Source organism: Nanorana parkeri, unplaced genomic scaffold (genome assembly GCF_000935625.1).
Source record: "Nanorana parkeri isolate BGI_ZX_2015 unplaced genomic scaffold, ASM93562v1 scaffold687, whole genome shotgun sequence".
NCBI lineage: Eukaryota > Metazoa > Chordata > Amphibia > Anura > Dicroglossidae > Nanorana > Nanorana parkeri.
Genome location: NW_017306955.1, coordinates 445,388 through 451,223, shown reverse-complemented (window position 1 = coordinate 451,223; position 5,836 = coordinate 445,388).

Genomic DNA, 5,836 nt, shown 5'->3' with positions numbered 1-5,836 from the left:
ACTATTTTGATTGCACCGCACCTGAACGCACTGCAGGCACAATGTGCCTTGCGATCCCGTGCGGGCAATCGCATTGCAGCAAGAGGGAATGGCTACAGTGCCATTCACTTCAATCGGACCGGAGCGCACTGCTTATGGTGTGAACTAACCCTAAGCCCTGCGTCCAGTAGACATCTGAGATTCGTCTCGGTAAAATTGGTTTTCCGGGCTAAATTCGTTAGCGGAAGTCCATACGCATTTTCGTTTGTGGACGAATTTTCATTGCAGCAAAGTGACAATAATTTTTTTATTTTTTTTATTTAACTTTGCTGCAATGAAACGGAAATGAACATTCGTACAGACTAGCGCTACCGAATTTCGTCCGAATCCCTAAAAACAAAATAACACAAAATCCGAATCAAAACAAGATGAAACTAAACAATTTTTTTGCCGGTGCACATGTCTAGTGTCCAGCGGGTCACAAAGCCCTGAGTCCAGTGGGTCCCAAAGCCCTGAGTCCAGCAGGTCACGAAGCCCTGAGTCCAGCGGGTCACGAAGCCCTGCGTCCAGCGGGTCACGAAGCCCTGAGTCCAGCAGGTAATGGGACTGTGGGGGGCGGGGACATTAGAGTGTAAGCTCCTCTGTACAGAGACTGATGTGACTGTAGAGGGGACATTGTACAGAGGAGCTAACACTCTAATGTCCCGGTCCCCCCACAGTCACATCAGTCTCTGTACAGAGGAGCTTACACTCTAGAGACTGATGTGACTGTGGGGTGACATTAGAGTGTAAGCTCTTCTGTACAGAGACTGATGTGACTGTGGGGGGACCGGGACATTAGAGTGTTAGCTCCTCTGTACAATGTCCCCTCTACAGTCACATCAGTCTCTGTACAGAGGAGCTTACACTCTAGAGACTGATGTGACTGTGGGGTGACATTAGAGTGTAAGCTCTTCTGTACAGAGACTGATGTGACTGTGGGGGGACCGGGACATTAGAGTGTTAGCTCCTCTGTACAATGTCCCCTCTACAGTCACATCAGTCTCTGTACAGAGGAGCTTACACTCTAGAGACTGATGTGACAGTGGGGGGACATTAGAGTGTAAGCTGGTCTAAGATTTACCCATGCTCAATTCTATGAACCAAAAAGTTAAATGGCTGAAACCAATACTTCTCTTAACCGCTTGTTCAGGAACTTACTAGGGCTTTGTCTTATGATAAGAGAAAACATCTAATAGGCTGACATCTTGTACCGATTCTAACACTCATCATGAGGCTCCAAAAACAAAGAAAAAAGTTTAATCGAACATGCACTTGACATTTGATAGCACCTCATTTCCAACATTTACCATAATCACAGAAACTCTGTATTTTGTGGTCTGATGTTGGCTAGGCATGCACAGCCTATTGCATTAGGGTCTGTACACAAAAGTACAAACACACACATGTGAAGGGAGTAGGGTTGCCACCTTTTCTTCAAGTGAAACCCGAACACTCAAACGACGTGCTGACATTTTTTTGGGAGAATGAGTTGTGGCTTATTCATAAGTAAATAGCTCCGCCCATTCTTATGTACATAACACAGTTGAGACTATTTTCAGTGGGGGGCCAGTAGCCCCTATCTTAAATTTGGTTGCCCGTGTCTGCCTGACATCATGTGTCCGGGTTCCTGGTTCCATGAAACCCGAACACAGCATTCAAAACCTGGACTGTCCGGGTGAATCCTTGACAGGTGGCAACCCTAGAAGGGAGGGAGCTGCGGAGCATAGGCATGCTGGCAGCTGTAGTTCCAGGAGGCAATATCGGCGCCTAGGCAGTTACTGGGCCCGAAACCTCTTATTCCTTTCTAGACCTGGTAACAGCTGAGGCGCCGACATAGCCTCCTGGGACTACAGCTCCCAGCATGCAGTAGGCCAAAGCTTCACAGCTCTCTCCCGCGGTGGTTGATACTTGCCAGGGCCCAGTCGCATATGCGACAGCTGCCACCCAGGTAGTTCTGCCATAGTTAGCCTTTGTTCAGCATCCGGGAAAATTGCCTCGGTCTGACCTGCCCATCGCTGCTGTCAGAACTTCAATGCAGGCTGCTGCATACACACATAGGAGGACTACCTTCCCCGTCATCTGCTTCCTACACACATACTGTAGGAGGGCAACCTTCCCCATCAGCTGCTGGAGACACAAATAGGGGAAAACCATGATCAGAGTAAAGCCTGGCTGCTGTCTCACCTTCACTGATGACACAGTCACAAGTCTAGTCCCTTTGCTTGGAGAGCCCAGCACTGCATTCTTTAACTCAACTTCAGCTCTGCAAACTACCAGGAAGTTCTGCTGGCTGATGTCCTCTGGAGTAGTGATGGGCTCGGGTGTGTTTGCAAGCCCCTCGTGCCGAGCCCGCCAGGAAGCCGTCAGCGCCCAGGGCCAATCACAGGCACTGAGACATGTTCCCGGTCCCCAGCAGCAGAGATCGGCAAATGTCTCAGTGCCTGTGATTGGCCCTGCACGCCGACAGCTTCCCGGCGGGCTCGGCACGAGGTGCTTGCGAACACGCCCAAGCCAGTCACTACTCTGGAGCAGAGCTCACTGTGTTCAGTGCAAGGAGTTCTATTAAAAATGGCATCCCCGGCATCCCTTTAGCTGTGTATGTTCTCTGTACACCCCTGGCAGCCTCTGGGAGGAGCAGGCTTCCGACCAGAGCACAGTTCTTGGCATTGCGCTCAGGGTGATTAGGGGGTGATTAGGGTGCCCCCACACCACGCCTATGGATGTAGTATAGTTAGCACCTGGATTCGTATCCCACAATTCAATTAACCAACTCCGCCCACATGCCTAATCTGGATGTACTGAACTCCTGAATACAAAATGAAGTAGAGCAACCTATAAGGAAGCACCTATCAATATAATAATCCCCATAGAACTTACAACCAAGCAAATAAAGGTTATCAGGGTGCACCAAACGCAGCCTAAACCTTGATTTCATATCTGCCCAGAGAGCACCCAGGCCAGCCTCCCTAACCGTATCAATCACAAAATCAAAAATGCGTAAGTAACTGAAGATAAGTCTTTCCCTAGCCCACCATTCACCAAACCACCTTTTAGGAACAACAGTTGATCAATAAGGCAAAACGTAGTTTTTAGAGTTATTTTCAAAACCACCACTAACGGCAACATATTAGTGGTGATTTTGATAACCACCACTAATGTGTATGTATGGAAGGATCGGAAAAGGTACCAACAATGCTGCCCAAATTGTTCAATTGTTCCTTAGCAACTGTGGGATGGTTACAGATTTGAGGTCCCCTTGCTATCCAATGCTTAAATAATGGCAGGGAAGCACATGGAATCACAAACTCATGCATGAATCTTTCCAACAGCAAGGCCCCTGCTGCAGCCTTATGGTACGTACCTAGCCAGCTGAGCATTTTCCTTATGTTCACTGGACTCTTCCACATTTCCAGAGCCCTCTCTCCACCATTTTTGTCCAGACATAGACTTTTTAAAGGAAAACACGATGAGGTGGTTACTACCACAACACTGGGCATCAATAAAGGCCAAATACAAGCCCTTTTTGGTGGATCCTCATGCCCGTCTCTGAAGAGGTGGCACCATAAGAAACGATGTTGGACCTGATGCCACCAACTAGGTTCATACTTTTGCGGTCATTATTCGCATCCAGATGGCAATGTCCCAGTGGCCCAGCTGAGATCAGGATACACTGACATGTATAGCCCGAATTGCTCATCATAGTAGAGCCACACACCTATGCAGCTCCCAGTTGGCATCCAGGTAGAAAAATAGGGCTGAGCAATTCTGTAGATGCTTTTCACTATTATGTTCCCAAGAATGGTGAAGGGCTGTAGTCAATTCCCATAAGTTTGCAGGATAAGCCTAAAATGTTGCCTTTCTTCATCCTCTTCATTCCTATGCTCTTTCCCCTTTTCCTAATTGCTTATATTGAAACACTCCAGTGGTAACAATGTTAAAATGTCAATATACTCCTTTTGCCAAATTTTCTCTTTCAGCTCTTGCTTAAGATGAGCACAGAGAGGATCTTTATAACAAACATACAAGTGTCCTTTTGCAAGGTCAAAAAATTTGCTTCAGGTTTGCTGGAACATTTGTTAACTGCAGTACTAACCAGAACAGCTCCACAGACACTGACAGCTGAGAAGACCCCCACCTTCAATGCTGAACCCTACTGTGTGTTAACCTAGGCATCAGCCCTGGACAACGCCATCCAAAGCCAGCCTGGAGGTGCAACCGATGACCCAGAAGAGGCATCAAACTTGCTAACAATGCTACAAATCCCTAAACCCCTGACACTCCCTAAGTATGGGTGGATGTTAGTGTAGTTTGTAGGATTTGACCAATAGTGTGTGGACACTCACCTGAAGGATGTGTGTGGGGGTATCACTTCCACCATCTAGGCAGATGCAGTCAGATGACACTATGCTTGTTAGTTCTGAGACCACCAATGGATGATCTGACATCTGGGAACCAGCTACTGCAGACACAAACCTTGGAGCAGTAGAGGAAGCCATAGAAGATTGCTGAAAAATGAAAGACAAAGGACACAAATGCATGCTGAAAACAAAATTCTGTTTGAAATTATCCCTCAACCTATTAGACATTGATTGAGAATTACTCCCACCTGAGAAGGTAAGAGGATTCTTCTGGGGTCCCCCCACCAAAGACCCCCAGGCATTAAATGTATAATAATAATATATTAAAAATCGCTTGATTCCCCCATTAACTCTGTTTCGCTGTGTGGAAATCACTGAATCTCTCCTCCAGGCTATGGTATTCTATCAATGGTGGATATGCAGCTGTCAGAATAACCGAACAATGACTGCAACTACCGTTACCTCAGGTAAGATTAAAAGTCACTGTCCCACCGATATGATTCCCTTGGCCCCCAAACCAAGATACCTCACCCCCAGTTTTGTCAAACTGTGCTTAGTAGTTTTAAACTCTCAAACTTTTTTCATTAATGAATCTAAATCAAACAAATATACATTGCCCAGCAATGTATTTCTTTACATTTTTGCCCAAACACTAAGGGGTTTATTCACAAAGGAGCCGAAGGATCCAGCCGTAGCTTCGGCTGATCCTTCGGCTCTCTTCGGCCGCCGGAGCCCTTTGGTTCAGCCGAACCAAAGGGCTGCTGTACAGGCTATGCACTATAGCCTGTAGAGCAGCTGAAGGCGGCCATCGGCTCAGCCGATGCCAAAGGCATATGCTTCAGTTCGACCGAGCCGAAGTGACACCCGAAGGGGGGTGAACGGCCTGCCGAAGGGCAAATGACAGCTAGGCGGAGCAAATGACAGCTAGGCGGAGCATGCTAGAAGACTCTAGCAGTTGCCGGCCAATAGTAAGCAGTTGGGCAGAGCTAGCTGTCACTGTTAGCTCCGCCCAATTGTTTATTTATTTTTTTGCTTTTTAAAAAATCTTTGTTTATTTTTTTAAATTTAATATTTATTTACATTTTAAAAAATATTTATTCAGCTTTTTCTACTTTTTTCACTATTTGCTATTCTGTTCGGTACCACGGAGGTACCAAGCAGAATTGCCGAGCAGAATGCCGCTCGGAGGGATTCGGCTATTCACTCACTGCCGTTTGTGAATAGGGGCAAACGGCAGCAAGTGAGCTGCCGGAGCTTCGGCTCAGCAAATCCAGATGTAGGATCGGCTGAGTCCAAGTCCTTCTGCACTTCGGCTCAGCCAAACATGCAGAGCATGTTCGGCTGACCGAAGTGCAGCCGTAGGTAGCCGATGTAGGGCTAAAATCAGCTGTACTGAGCCGTAGTGAATAACCGAACGTTGTTCAGCTCACTTCACTTCGGCTCGGTTATTCACTCAG